This window comes from Balaenoptera physalus (assembly GCF_965194825.1).
Source record: "Balaenoptera physalus genome assembly, chromosome: 5".
NCBI classification, from domain to species: Eukaryota; Metazoa; Chordata; class Mammalia; order Artiodactyla; family Balaenopteridae; genus Balaenoptera; species Balaenoptera physalus.
Window position 1 is genome coordinate 16,910,672 of NC_138884.1, and position 16,635 is coordinate 16,927,306.

The window sequence follows — 16,635 nt, forward strand, 5'->3', positions numbered from 1 at the left end:
GGGCTTTCTATCCTGCTCCATTGATCTATCATTCTGTTTTTCTGCCAGTACCATACTGTCTTGATTACTGTAGCTTTGTAGTATAGTCTGAAGTCAGGGAGCCTGATTCCTCCAGCTCCGTTTTTCTTTCTCAAGATTGCTTTGGCTATTCGGTGTCTTTTGTATTTCCATATAAATTGTGAATTTTTTTGTTATAGCTCTGAAAAATGTCATTGGTAGTTTGATAGGGATTGCATTGAATCTGTAGATTGCTTTGGATACTATAGTTATTTTCACAATTTTGATTCTTCCAATCCAAGAACATGGTATATCTCTCCATGTGTTTGTATCATCTTTAATTTCTTTCATCAGTGTATTATAATTTTCTGAGTACAGGTATTTTGCCTCTTTTGGTAGGTTTAACCCTGGGTATTTTACTCTTTTTGTTGCAATGGTAAACGTGAGTGTTTCTTTAATTTCTCTTTCAGATTTTTCGTCGTTAGTGTATAGGAATGCAAGAGATTTATGTGCATTAATTTTGTATACTGCTACATTACCAAATTCATTGATTAGCTCTGTTAGTTTTCTGGTAGCATCTTTGGGATTCTCTATATATAGTATCATGTCATCTGCAAACAGTGACAGTTTTACTTCTTCTTTTCCAATTTGGATTCCTTTTATTTCTATTTCTTCTCTGCTGTGGCTAAAACTTCCAAAACTATGTTGAATAATAGTGGTGACAGAGGGCAACCTTGTCTTGTTCCTGATCTTAGATGAAATGGTTTCAGTTCTTCACCATAGAGAATGATATTGGCTGTGGGTTTGTCATATATGGCCTTTATTATGTTGAGGTTAGTTCCCTCTATGCCTACTTTCTGGAGGGCTTTTATCATAAATGGGGGTTGAATTTTGTTGAAAGTTTTTTCTGCATCTATTGAGATTATAATATGGTTTTTATCCTTCAGTTTGCTGATACGGTGTATCACATTGATTGATTTGTGTATACTGAAGGATCCCTGGGATAAACCCCACTTGATCATGGTGTACGATCCTTTTAATGTGCTGTTACATTCTGTTTGCTAGTATTTTGTTGACGATTTTTGCATCTATGTTCATCAGTGATATTGGCCAGTAGTTTTCTTTCTTTGTGACATCTTTGTCTGGTTTTGGTATCAGGGTGATGGTGGCCTCGTAAAATGAGTTTGGTAGTGATCCTCCCTCTGCTATATTTTGGAAGAGCTTGAGAAGGATAAGTGTTAGCTCTTCTCTAAATGTTTGACAGAATTCGCCTGTGAAACCATCTGGTCCTGGGCTTTTGTTTGTTGGAAGATTTTTAATCACTGTCTCAATTCTAGTGCTTGTGATTGGTCTGTTTATATTTTCTATTTCTTCCTGGTTCAGTCTTGGAAGGTTGTGCTTTTTTAAGAATTTGTCCATTTCTTCCAGGTTGTCCATTTTATTGGCATATAGTTGTTTGTAGTAGTCTCTGATGATCCTTTGTATTTCTACAGTGTCAGTTGTTACTTCTTTTTCATTTCTAATTCTATTGATTTGAGTCTTCTCCCTTTTTTTCTTGATGAGTCTGGCTAATGGTTTGTCAATTTCATTTATCTTCTCAAAGAACCAGCTTTTAGTTTTATTGATCTTTGCTACTGTCTCCTTCATTTCTTTTTCATTTATTTATGATCTGATCTTTATGATTACTTTCCTTCTGCTAACTTTGGGGTTTTTTTGTTCTTCTTTCTCTAATTTCTTTAGGTGTAATGTTAGGTTGTTTATTTGAGATTTTTCTTGTTTCCTGAGGTAGGATTGTATTGCTATAGACTTCCCTCTTAGAACTGCTTTTGCTGCATCCCATAGGTTTTGGGCCGTCGTGTTTTCATTGTCATTTTTTTCTTGATATTTTTTTATTTCCTGTTTGATTTCTTCAGTGATCTCTTGGTTATTTAGTAGTGTATTGTTTAGCCTCCATGTGTTTGTATTTTTTACAAATTTTTTTCTGTAATTTATATATAATCTCATAGCGTTGTGGTCAGAAAAGTTACTTGATAAGATTTCAATTTTCTTAAATTTACCAAGGCTTGATTTGTGACCCAAGATATGATCTATCCTGGAGAATGTTCCATGAGCACTTGAGAAGAACGTGTATTCTGTTGTTTTTGGATGGAATGTCCTATAACTATCAATTAAGTCCAACTTATTTAAATTATCCTTTAAATCTTGTTTCCTTATTTATTTCTTTTGGATGATCTGTCCATTCATGAAACTGGGGTTTAAAGTCCCCTACTGTGATTGTGTTACTGACGATTTCCCCTTTTATGGCTGTCACCATTTGCCTTATGTACTGAGATGCTCCTATGTTGGGTGCATAAATATTTACAATTGTTATATCTTCTTCTTGGATTGATCCCTTGATCATTATGTAGTGTCCTTCTTTGTCTCCTGTAATAGTCTTTATTTTAAAGTCTATTTTGTCTGATATGACAATTGCTACTCCAGCTTTCTTTTGATTTCCATTGGCATGGAATATCTTTTTCCATCCCCTCACTTTCAGTCTGTATATGTCCCTAGGTCTGAAGTGGGTCTCTTGTAGACAGCATATATATGGGTCTTGTTTTTCAATCCATGCGGCCAGTCTATTTTTTTTGGTTGGAGCATTTAATCCATTTACATTTAAGTTAACTATTGATATGTATATTCCTATTACTATTTTCTTAATTGTTTTGGGTTTGTTATTGTAGGTCTTTTCCTTCTCTTGTGTTTCCTGCCTAGAGACGTTCCTTTAGCATTTGTTGTAAAGCTGGTTTGGTGGTGGTGAATTCTCTTAGCTTTTGCTTGTCTGTAAAGGTTTTAATTTCTCTGTCGAATCTGAATGAAATCCTTGCTGGCTAGAGTAATCTTGGTTGTAGGTTTTTCCCTTTCATCACTTTAAATATGTCCTGCCACTCCCTTCTGGCTTGCAGAGTTTCTGCTGAAAGATCAGCTGTTAACTTTATGGGGATTCCCTTGTATGTTATTTGTTGTGTTTCTCTTGCTGCTTTGAATATTTTTTCTTTGTATTTAATTTTTGATAGTTTGATTAATAAGTGTCTTGGCGTGTTTCTCCTTGGATTTATCCTGTATGGGACTCTCTGCGCTTCCTGGACTTGACTGACTACTTCCTTTCCCATATTATGGAGGTTTTCAACTATAATCTCTTCAAATTTTTTCTCAGTCCCTTTCTTTTTCTCTTCGTCTTCTGGGACCCCTATAATTCGAATGTTGGTACATTTAATTTTGTCCCAGAGGTCTCTGAGACTGTCCTTAATTCTTTTCATTCTTTTTTTCTTTTTTCTGCTCTGAAGTAGTTATTTCCAGTATTTTATCTTCCAGGTCACTTATCCGTTCTTCTGCCTCCGTTATTCTTCTATTGATTCCTTCTAGAGAATTTTTCATTTCATTTATTGTGTTGTTCATCATTGTTTGCTCTTTAGTTCTTCTAGGTCCTTATTAAACATTTCTTTTATTTTCTCCATTCTATTTCCAAGATTTTGGATCATCTTTACTATTATTACTCTGAATTGTTTTTCAGATAGACTGCCTACTTCCTCTTCATTTGTTTGGTCTGGTGGGTTTTTACCTTGCTCCTTCATCTGCTGCATATTTCTGTGTCTTCTCATTTTGCTTAACTTACTGTGTTTGGGGTCTCCTTTTTGCAGGCTGCAGGTTCATATTTCCCGTTGTTTTTGGTGTCTGCCCCCAGTGGGTAAGGTTGGTTCAGTGGGTTGTGTAGGCTTCCTTGTGGAGGGGACTGGTGCCTGTGTTCTGGTGGATGCAGCTGGATCTTATCTTTCTGGTGGGCAGGACCATGTCCGGTGGTGTGTTTTCGGGTGTCTGTGAACTTATTATGATTTTAGGCAGCCTCTCTGCTAATGGGTGGTGTTGTGTTCCTGTCTTGCTAGTTGTTTGGCATGGGGTGTCCAGAACTGGAGCTTTCTAGTCGTTGAGTGGAGCTGGGTCTTAGCGTTGAGATGGAGAACTCTGGGAGAGCTCTCGCCGATTAATATTACTTGGGGCTGGGAGGTCTCTGGTGGTCTAATGTCGCCAACTCATCTCTCCCACCTCAGAGGCTCAGGCCTGTCAGCCGGCCGGAGCACCAAGACCCTGTCAGCCACATGGCTTTTGGGAGGTCTGAGGTCTTCTGCCAGTGTTCAGTGGGTGTTCTGTAGGAGGTGTTCCACATGTAGATGTACTTTTGATGTATTTGTGGGGAGGAAGGTGATTTCCACGTCTTACTCCTCCGCCATCTTGAAGGTGCTCTCTCTTCACACCTTTTAAAATGAAGTTGAGGAATAGTACTCAACATCTGGCATTATGTCAGTAAAATCCAGGAGTTATTTTTCAGTTTTGAAGTGTTCCATACTCCCAGATCAATCAAGGAAAAGTTTAGGGCAGATTAAGGGTAATCTTCCATTACTACTGTTGCTAGAGGATCCACATTTCATCTGGAAAGGACATAAATCTGGCAATCTCACTTCAGGCCTAGCCCATCCACCTTTTTTTCCCTTTGTGCTGCTTAGTCTGTTTCCCTTGCTCATAGCAGGCCCGTGCAGAGGCCTTGCCCCCAGCCCTTCAGACCAGAGTTCCTCGTGAAACGGCTGAGCTGACACCTCAGCTCAGGACATGGGCTGAAGCTCCCTACAGGACAAACTATGTGCAAAGTTAGGAGGCACTGACTACAAAATAAATGAGCAATTCATTCATTTAACAATTACTGATTGAGCTCCTGCTATGCACCAGATATTGCTCAAGGCAAAACAAACAAAAAATCCCACCCTAATGGAGCTTGGGAGAAATAAGTAAGATTTACTGAAGAGGGAAAAACTGAAGGTATGATACTGTAAGGGCAAATTTATAGTGGAGAATAAGGTAAGCTAAGGAACAGAAGTGGAGACAAGCAGGATAGTTTCTGAGAAAGACTTAGGTACTTCGTGTAGGCTGGAATGTAAGTGACCAGTGGGAGATAATTACAGAGAGGTAGGTGGGATTCACACTATGGAGGACCTCAAATGCCAGCTCTGAGGACTTTGTACTCAATTTGCTAATCATGAAGAGTCAGTTAAGGCTTGTGAATATGCAAATAGTGCTTAGAGATCTGAATGAAACAAATAAAAAGAGTACACTATTATATGTTGATATTATTTTTAAATATTAACTTGCCTATACTTTGTTTTCATCTCAAAAGCCCTACAGCAGATGAAAACTTGTCTCTTTGCAAGCTAAGGAGAAAAAGAAAAAACAGTGTGAAAATAATCTTAGTATCTATGACTCCAACAGTTTGTGAGTTTCTTCAGTTTCTTCCTTCCTTTCTTCCCTCCTTCCCTCCCTCCCTCCCTTCCCTCCTTCCTTCCTTCCCTCCCTCCCTTCCTTCCTCCCTGCCTTCCTTCCTCCTTTCCTTTTGCAAGAAAGATTAATGCAGGCAAAGAAAATGCAACATTTTTGTATAGCGAGCTAGACCCTGTACAAGTTAATAGCTTGTGGTTGAGATCTTTGACTTATCATTTTGAAAGAAACAAATGGCTCTCTCAGAAGTTGTAGAATGTACCCAGATCAACACAATGCCCAGTCCCCGCACCATGATAAACAGCAATATATTTGGGCATCTAATATTTATATTCACTTCAATTTGCTTGCTAATTTTTCATTGTCAGCGCCCAGAGAGATGAAAGAAATTAGTTTCATTACTAAGGAGTTTTAAGTACAGACAAGCTTGGCAAGGGATGAAATCAGACAGATGCCTCTGCTCCAAAATGAATGTTATATCCAACTAGTGCCTGTTGAATAATGGTAATTAAAGTGGTGCTTTGGATGATGTCCTTACAAGTCATCTTGAATTTGCCACTTACTTATATCCATGTATGTTAAAATGTCCTTACTAAAAAGCTTACACCAGAAAAATCAAATAGATAATTTTGAGGGATATCACCTTTGACTTTTGCTCAAACATTCACACAGAGAGTTTGAACAGCAGATTCCTTTTGAGTAAAGGTCTGAAAGCCTTGCATGTGACTCAACTTGCTACTCTAATGTACTACTCATTCATCTACGGAGCTTTCTTGGGAGATAAGCTTCAAAATGAAAACAGTAAATGTTCTTGTTTCCAAGCATCTCCTAGTAATTCATATTGTCCAGACAGCTTTACAGAGTTCTTTCCCCTAGTTACCTTTGTGACCCTTGCTTGCGCAGAATAAAATGAGGAAAAGTTCAAGTTTAAAAACTTTTCATCTACACAAAATTAAAGAATACTTTAATATAATGAATTCCTAGCAATGCTAATCAACTTCTGGAAAATCATCAGGCTAAAATAATCATTTGCCCTATATTATCATTCTGGCCTTTTTGTGACTGAGCCCCTACAAGTAAATGATGTGGTATTTCCTTCACTAAAAAGAATTTTTTTTACCATTTCCATGAAACATACATTAAGTTGTTCTGGAAGTCACCACTAATAACCTTGCACTTTAGACCTCAGCTTGCAGAGATAATGAGTCGGGGTTTGCTGAAAATTTCATCTTTGTTTCAGGTCAGGGTATTGAATGACCCAGTTCAGTAAAACATACTGCTATTTCTTTATTCTCATCACAATTGGGAAGTAAAATTTCATTAGCTAACTGACAGGAGAATTCCAAATGGTTAATTGAAATATGACGCATCATTTGGGAAGCTTTGCTGCTTTTCTAGCACTTTCAAGTTGTGAGGCAGACCAGAAGAGTCAGGAAAGTTCCAGTAGTTCTTCAGTAAGAAGTTCATTTAGCCCTTAGTAAATGTTATTTCTAAAAACTAAATCTAAATTCACTGCATTCCTGAAAGTTTTCTCAAAATGTTCCTCTAACTCTAAATACAGATAGAGGCAAGAGGGATTAGATCCTTAACCTATTTTTTGTTTTTAATTATAAATTTAGTTTATTGAAACAGTTATAACTAAAATACAAATATCTTACTTTAAATAGTGGGGAATATTATAAAATCTAATATCTCCTATCTAGATGCTAATTTTGTTATGATGGTTGTGTGTAGTAAATTCCAATGATTAGTTAAATCAATACCAATCAATATATGACTTTGGTAAAACTGAAAGGATTTATTCATCCTCATATTAGTTAGTGCTCCTTGCTATACTGGGCAATGTAAAAAACACAGGAAAACAACACATGGGGCCCACCTTTAAACTCAAGAGATAGGAAAACAGTCAATAATTATAATACTGTATTAAAGACCGTAACAGAAATAATCAGTACATATGTATACATATATAACTATATAATTGGAGAGCACTTATAACTCTAAGATTCATCAGAGATTTTCTTTACGTTGTTTTGTTTTCACTAAAGGCATTAGTATTCATGTATAATTTTCAGCATGCTTGAATTTTCAGAAGTATGCATGAATTTTACACATCTTATACTTCAATATAAGCATTCAAACTCTTCCAAACATTTCTTGATAATCTCTCTCACAAAGAGAGGTGTCTGCACATAAAATACCAAGCTTAGTTTTGTCCTGGGAAGACTTGGAGTGAGACTATCATATGCCTGTCTCCAGCCCTCTCACAGAAAGCTAAGACACACAATTTGCAATAGCCATGTCCTGGTGATGAGCAATTTTACGTGATTCTACAGTCTCAAATCATACCATAAAAAGATTGACCTGAGGTTATCCTGAGGTCTCTCTGGCTGGGCCTGGTTGTATAAAGGTAGTGCCTTTGGTCAGTTCATTTGGCTGATAACTTTTCTCCTTGGCTGCCTTCCATAAGGGTGGCTCAGTGGATGGGACATTGTTTCCTGCTCTGCTGGTAGGCACTCACCTCTCTTCTTCAGGTCAGAGTGCTCTTCTGGAACACTGACTCATGTGTATCAAGGAGACATCTCCTCTTCTGGAAAAAGCCCTTAAACTGACTCACTGCAATAGTCATTTTTCCAAGCTCTCCTGGAAATGCCTGCTATCTGAAGTTCCTCTCCTATCTGATTAAATTACATCAGGGGAGCTGTTCTACTTTCTAGAGAAGTCCATCTTTCTCTACTTTGCCATTCATAAACAAAAGCATATAAGCATTCTCGCTTCTGTTGCTTGAGATCACTAGTGAAAGAGTTTTTCCTTGATTTCTTTATGTGCAAAAGGAAATATTTCTAAGTAATAACCATATTTTATATTATCCAGCTAAAAGAACTATACAAAAGCCCAAGGATATGGATATTCTTGGACTTGAGCATATTGTCTCACCTCTGAAGCTCTACACAGTCAGTCCCCTCAGTGAAGACCCCTTTCCCTGCTCTCCTAGGGCTTAATTCTTCAGCCCTTGCTTAAATATACCTTTCTCCAGATTTCTCAGCTACATGAAAATATATTAGATGTTCTTGCTCTGTGCATTCACATCAATTTTATTTTTATTACCACAACCCTCAAAACTTTTATTGTAATTACTTTTTATTTTCCTTTGTAAAACTGATGAAAACAGGGATTTAACCAAATGTGTTCACCACTGTAGCCACATATTGGGTACTCAACAAATATTTTTTGAATAAATAATGACTAGATCAGTAAATCTAATGATAATAACACTATATCATTCCTACAGAGTTATATTCAAAGATAATAGAAAAACATGTAAAAATCATTTTATAGAAAAAATAAATAAAAAAGTAAAGAAAGAGGTACATAATATATGCAACTTATTCTCAAATAGTTCAGAAAAAATAGTAATATGTATAGAGAGAGACTAGAAAAGCCATTTTAGCAAATTTAGCTAATTGATGGAACTAGGGAAAGAATACAAGGGGTTTCTTTTTAAAATTCTTGCAACTTTTTCTGTTAGTTCGAAATTGTTTTCAAATAAACAGCTACACTTTAAAAAATATTTAAAAATCTAAACAAAATTCTATATTAAACTGTATTTATATCAGCAGTACATTTCAATTCTTTGGAAACACTATTAAGTGTATTTGTGTACACACACATAAAAGTTAAACCTCTCCAAAAATTAATGTAGATTATCAGAACATTCCATTCTATATACATGCTAGATAAGAAAAAGGTGCTTCTGGAGCTCCCTGGTGGCCTAGTGGTTCGGATTCTGGGCCTTCACTGCCCTGGCCTAGGTTCAGTCCCTGGTCGGGGAACATTCCCGCAAGCTGCGTGGCATGGCCGAGAAAAAAAAGGTGCTTCTATTCGTTTACTTGTTTTGAAAGAATTCAGGAAAAGTTACCACAAATATGAGACTTTGGTATATTGATTATTTTGAGCTTGAAGACACTTGGGAAAACAGCAGGAAGAGACTTTCTCTGACTCCTCCTAACTGCTTAAAGACAGAGCCTCCAAAATGAACTCAACTATCATAGACATCCTCCTTGGGAGTTTCATCAACATGGAAGGTTGCCTCTTATCACAGGAGAGGACACTAGAAGTCCACATCACACTCAGACAACTTTGTCACAAACTATCATACCTCCCATCCATTCTTCTAAAGGCCCATTCATCTTTCCTAAAAATCATTCCCTCAACCCTAAGTTGCCTACATCCCCTCTTCCTTTTCCCCTATTTAGGTGGTATATAAGCTCCCAAATAGCACCGGTTTTGGACTATCCACTTTTGTTTTCCTATATACCCTCATGTACATAATTTTTAAAATTAATAAATTGGGATGTTCCAGCTTGGGTAGTGACACAGGATGATCCTGAGCTCATCTCCTCCCATGGACACACTGAGTCTACAGCTACATATGGAACAATTTTCTCTTTAAAAAAACTAAAGGGGCTTCCCTGGTGGCGCAGTGGTTGAGAATCTGCCTGCCAATGCAGGGGACACGGGTTCGAGCCCTGGTCTGGGAAGATCCCACATGCCGCTGAGCAACTGGGCCCGTGAGCCACAACTACTGAGCCTGCGTGTCTGGAGCCTGTGCTCCGCAACGGGAGAAGCCATGACAGTGAGAGGCCCGTGCACCGCAATGAAGAGTGGCCCCCACTTGCCACAACTAGAGAAAGCCCTTGCACAGAAACGAAGACCCAACACAGCCAAAAATAAAAAATAATAAATAAATAAATAATTTAAAAAAAAAAACAAAAAACTAAAGGCTGGTTGAATGACAACTACATAGCAAGCAAACAAGAAGAAAACCACACTGATGCAGGTAGGAGAGGCTGGACCACAATCTCACCATAAACCCCATCCCTGGCACAGTGACCCACAACTGGAGGGAACTCATAACCTGGAGCTTCTCTCTGAGGAGCAAAGGGTTCAAAGCCCACATTGGTCATCCCAACTTTTAAAACACACACTTGAGAGATGAGCCCTCAAAATATTTAACTTTAAAAACCAACACAGCGGGTTTCCCTGGTGGCGCAGTGGTTGAGAATCCGCCTGCCAATGCAGGGGACACGGGTTCGAGCCCTGGTCTGGGAAGATCCCACATGCCGCGGAGCAACTGGGCCCGTGAGCCACAACTACTGAGCCTGCGCGTCTGGAGCTTGTGCTCCGCAGCAGGGGAGGCCGCGATAGTGAGAAGCCCACGCACCGCGATGAAGAGTGGCCCCCGCTCGCCGCAACTGGAGAAAGCCCTCGCGCAGAAACGAAGACCCAACACAGCCATAAATAAAGTAAATAAATAAATAAATAAACCCAAAGTTTAAAAAAAAAAAAAAAAGACTCCATGCTTCCACTGCAGGGTGCGTGGGTTCAATCCCTGGTCAGGGAAGTTCCTCATGCCGCGTGGTGCGGCCAAAAAAAGAAACCACAGAAATCCTCTAAAAAAAAAAAAAAAAAAAAAAAAAAACCAACACAGCATGTGTCCCAAGACCCGTAAGTCTGAAGCAATCTGAGAAAATGCTCTGAAACGACTTGCACATGTGGACTCACCCATTTCAGGGCCCAGCTCAAAGGCAGCCAATTGTGCCAAGGCTTAAAGTGAAGGAGATTCACCTGCTTACACTAAAGCACTGGACTGGAGGGCAGGCATCTAATTTAACACACATTTAAGAGCCTGCTGGAACACTACCCAGGGACAGAAATTGGTGGGCACCATCTTTGCCATGGTTCAGAGCACTCATAACTCCTGCAAGGGAGCTTTACATGCATCTGGTGACCCAAATTTTACGGCTGCCACCTAGGGAACACCTCTTGATTGCCTGGCACTGGAGGCCAGGTGAGTTTGCATTCCTGGTTCCCTGGGACTACAATAACCTGTAATAATTAATGTTACCCAGAAAGGACCTCATATCCCTTTTGGGGGCCTCCATTTTTGTGACTGCTTCAAGGGGACACCTCTTTATCACCTGGTTCTTATGGCCAGTGAGGCTTAAGTCCATGGAACTGTAACCAACTGAGAAAAGGTTTGTAAATAGCCACCATCCTCAGGGCATGGCAAGACGCAACAGAGCTAGAAGCTCAGTCTTTCTGTGAGGTGGCATGTTAGCTAGCTAATCATCATGACTGTGGACTGAGGGGCAGGCTTCTAATTAAACATGCATCTAGGGACTGACTGTAAACCTTTCCAGACATCTTGGGAGGGTGGGCACTATCTGTGCTCAACCTCCACAGTGCTCCAGAGTATCAGAGTCTCCTGTAGGAGAGTTTTACATGCTTCTGGTATCTTTTTTATGTCTGAAGCCCTGGTTCCTGCAGCTGCCTTTCAGGGGACACCCCTTGATCTCCTGGCTTTGATGACTTGCATTCCTGGGTGGGGCTTGCATCCTGGATCCCACGGAACTGTGGCAATCAGAGAAAAAGTTCTTCACAGGCTACCAACCCCAGGGCTCCACACATAAAGCAGACTGAGGCACCTCCCCACAGCCCCACCCAGTCTTTCTGTGAAAAAGGCCCTTTGCTTGTCCTGGAGCTTAAGCCTTAGGGACAGGTTTCACGTTTGGCACACATTTAGTGGCTTATGGAGCTGCTCGCAAGGAAAATAAGCTGTGGACATCATCTTGCTGCTCTCCCTCTGCCTTGTTGCATGTTGCTGGTATCATCCAGAAAAGAACTTACACACTCATCAGGAGCTCCAATTTTTGTGACTGACCCCCAGAGTCACCTCCAGATCACCTGTCTCTGGTGGACAGTGGGGAATCATGACAAAATAGAAAATCTGAACAGACCAATTACAAGTAAGGTCATAGAATCAGTAACCAAAAACCTACCAAGAAACAAAAGTACAGGATCAGATAGCTATACTGGTGCATTCTGCCAAACATTTAAAGACAAATTAATAACAATCTTTCTCAAACTCTTCCCAAAAAAAGAAGAGGAGGGAACTCTTCCAAAATCATTTTATAAGGCCTGTATTAGCGTGATAACAAAGCCAGACAAGAATGCCACAAGAAAAGAAAATTACAGGTCAATACCCCTGATGAACATAAATGCAAAAATTCTTAACAAAATGTTAGCAAACCAAATTCAACAATACATTTAAAGGATCATATACCATGATCAAGTGGGATTTATTCCAGAGATGCAAGGAAGTTTTAACATCCACAAATCAGTCAGTGTGATACACCACATTAATAAAATGAAGAATAAAAATCATATGACCATCACAATAGACCAGGAAAGGTATTCAACAAAATTCAACACCCACTTATGATAAAAACTCTCAACAAATCAGATACTGAGGGAACATACCTCAACATAATAAAGATCATATATGATAACCTCACAACTAAAAATCATACTCAGTGAAAAGCTGAAAGCTTTTCCTCTAAGATCAGGAATAAGACAAGGATGCCCACTCTCACTACTTTTATTCAACATAGTATTAGAAGTCTTAGTCAAAGCAACTAGGCAAGAAAAAGAAATAAAAACCACCTAAATAGGAAAGGAACAAGTAAAATTCACTATTTCCAGATGACTGATATTATATATGGAAAACCCTAAAGACTCCAGCAAAAAACTCTTAGAACTAACAACCAATTCAATAATGTTGCAGGATACAAAAGCAATACTCAAAAATATGTTGTGTTCCTACACATTAATAATGAACTAAGAGAAATTAAGTGAACAATCCCATTTAAAATTGCATGAAAAATAATGAAAACCTAAGAATAAGTTTAACCAAGGAGGTGACAGATCAGTATACTGAAAACTATGACATTAAGGAAAGAAATTGAACAAAACAGAAGTAAATGGAAAGACATTCCATGCTCACAGATTGGAAGAATTAATATTGTTAAAATGTCCATACTACCCAAAGCAATCTATGGATTAAATGCAATCCCTATCAAAAATCCAATGTTGTTTTTCATAAAAAGAGAACAAACCTAAAATTTGGGTGTAACCACATATATGAGACCCCAAATAGTAAAAGCAATCTTGAGAAAGAATGACAAAGCTAGAGTCATCATGCAACCTGATTTTAAGCTATATTACAATGATAGAATAATTTTAAAAAGATAGTATTGGCATAAAAATAGACACATAGATCAGCTGAACAGAATAGAAAGCTCAAATAAACCCATGCGTATATGGTTAATTAATTTATGACAAAGGAACCAAGAATATACAATGGGGAAAGAACAGTCTCTTCAATAAATGGCATTGGGATAACTGCACAGCCACAAACAAAAGAATGAAACTGGACAATGATCTTACACCACACACAAAAACTAACTCAAAATGGATTTAAGACTTGAATGTAAGACATGAAACCATAAAATTCCTAAAAGGAAACATAGGTGATAAGCTCCTTGACAGAGATCTTGGTAATGAGTTTTTTCTTTAAATCTGATAACAAAAGCAAAAGCACCAAATGCAAAACTTAAAAAAGAGGATGACATCAAAAAGCTTCTGCACAACAAAGAAAATCACCAACTAAATGAAACTGCAACCTACTGAATGGAGAAAAGTTTTTTCAAATAACATATCTAATAAAGGGGTATTATCCAAGATATATAAAGAACTCATATAACTCAACAGCAAAAAAATCCATTAAAAATGGGCAGAATATCTGAATAGACATTTTTCCAAAGTATACATACAGATGGCCAGTAGGTACAGAAAAAGATCCTCTATACCATTAATCATCAGGGATATGCAAATCCAAACCACAATGAGATATTATTCATACCTGTTAGGATGACTATTTATCTAAAAGACAAGAAATAACAGGTACTAGAGAGGATGTGGAAAAAAAGGAACCCTATGTACTGTATGTGGGAATGTAAACTGGTGCAGCAATGAAAAACAATATGGAAGTTCCTCCAAAAAATAAAAGTAGAACTACCATATGATCTAGCAATTCCACTTCTGGGTATTTATCCAACAAAAATGAAAACACTAACTCAAAAAGATATGCACCCCCATATTCATTGAAACATTATTTACAATAGCCAAGATATGTAAATAACCTAACTGTCCACTGATGAATGAATGAGTAAAGAAACTGTGACATATACATATATATACACACACACACACACACACACACACACACACACACACACACACACACCATAATGGAATACTATTGAGTAATAAAAAATAATGAAATCTTGCCATTTGCAACAACATGTATAGACCTCAAGGGCTTTATGCTAAGTGAAATAAGTCAAACTGAGAAAGAAAAATACTGTATAATTTTTCTTATATGTGAAATCTAAAAATAAATTAACTAATTAAAAAAAAAAAGCTCATAGATACAGAGAACAAATTGTTGATTACCTGAGGTAGGAGGGGTTGTGATGTCAGAGAATTGGGGGATAAAATGCTTTTGTTTTCTTTTTCAGTTTAAATAGATTGAATTTATTTTAATTTAGAAATTTGTATACCTTTTTTCCTGTTACTTTGTCTGTTGTCAGTTTATTTCATAGACCCCTAGAACCTATGAAGTGGAAAAAAAAAAAAAATTTCCTCCCTATAGTGTCATTAGATATATACAATTAAAAAATTATTCAAACTATGAAAGTAAAAATATTAACAAAACAATAAATAAAGATAGACTGTCATGAATATACTCACCAAATCTTTATGGGACTTGTAGTGAAGTGATCATTCAAATTCTGACAATTATTAGTTATGTAACCATGGACAAGGTGCTTAACTTCTCTATTAATGAAATATTTTTAAATACTTTGCACATAAGTCCAGCAATGTTAGTTTTCTACTTTTCTCTTCTCTTTTATAATCCATAGGTTCTTAGGATAAGCAATATGCACTCAATGCTGAGAAGTACTTCATAAAGCACAGTTATTTTTCTTTAACACAGTCTAATTGCAAACAAATAGAAATCCAAGTAAAAACTGCCCCTCACAAAAAAAATAGAAATTCCAATAGTCAGTCAAAAAATACACATACACACACACACACATACGAAGTAAAACACTACAGATTCTACCTTGTCTGAGAGCTACTCAAGTGAATTAAAACACTTTAAGTGGATAAAAGAAAAGTCTAGATATAAAGCTAGTGATCTGAGACTCCTCCCTGAAACATAAAATACTCCATGTACTTTTATTTTCTCTATCTTTTTACTAGTGAATTCTATTTATCTTAAGTTCAAATATGGCCCTTTTTCAGTATGAAATTGAAATGTTTTTTAAAAAGCTGAACTAATTACCTGAATTCAGGAAATTAATTTTTTTTCATTTTTCAGCATTACAAGATCAAATTAATAAATAAACAAATAAAATAATTCCTTTGGGTAATAATATCTTTGTTTTACAAAAGTTTAAAAAATTGATTGGATATTTGGTGGTTAAAACTAAGTTAACAGCGTTTACCCTATATCTTCAAAAATAGTAATGTGCAAACCCCATAATTATCATGAACCCTTGTTATAAATTAAGTTGTCAAGGTAGATCTTGCTATTATCTTTTATTGTTATTTGTTTTTTGACACATATTTATTATCGTTATAAATTACATATTTATTGTTTAATTTAAAATTAATCTCATGGATTTTGTACATTTCTCAAAACATAAGAATTTGAATTTTGGCAATATCTGGGGTCTAATGAATATTTTTGGTATGAATTTTCCACTTTATCATCTGCTCAATACATACTGGAAAACTCTGTGCCATGTTTATATAACCTATTTAGAAATTATACACTTTTTGTGAATTTTTTAAGCTAAATTTTATTCACTACTTATGACACACCAGGCTATATTCTAAATGCATGTATTGAGGAAAATCTTTTATATAGACCTTTGATATAAGATTGTATTTTTACTCCCATTTTACAAATGAAGAAATCCAGCATAGATCAGAGAAATCTCACAGAACATGGTTTGAGCCCAAGCAGACTAGATTTAGAATCCATTTTCTTAACCCATTTGCTATACTCTAGCTGCCCCTAAATATATTAAGAATATATAGTGTCATGGGCTGAGTTGTGCTCCCCCCAAATTCTAAAGTCCTAACTTTGGCACCTCAGAATCATAATTATATTTGGAGATAGAGAATGCCTTTAAGGAGATCAGTTAAAATGAGGTCATATGGGTAGGCCCTAATCCAATGTGACTGGAGTTCTTATAAAGAAATTAGGACACAGACAAGACAGAGCATGTGAGGACACAGCAAGAAGGCAGCCAACCACAAGTCAAGGGGAGAGGCCTCAGAAAAAACTAAACTTGTTCACATCTTGATCTTGGACTACTAGTCTCCAGAACTATGAAAAAATAAATTTCTGTGGTTTAA

The 16,635-nt window shown here is 37.1% G+C and overlaps 1 long non-coding RNA gene across 1 annotated transcript in view; it reads left to right on the top strand.

Annotated features, from left to right (window-relative positions):
* Positions 1 to 16,635, top strand: part of LOC309660860 — an 850,010-nt gene that overhangs the window by 410,992 nt on the left and 422,383 nt on the right. The window lies entirely within an intron of this gene.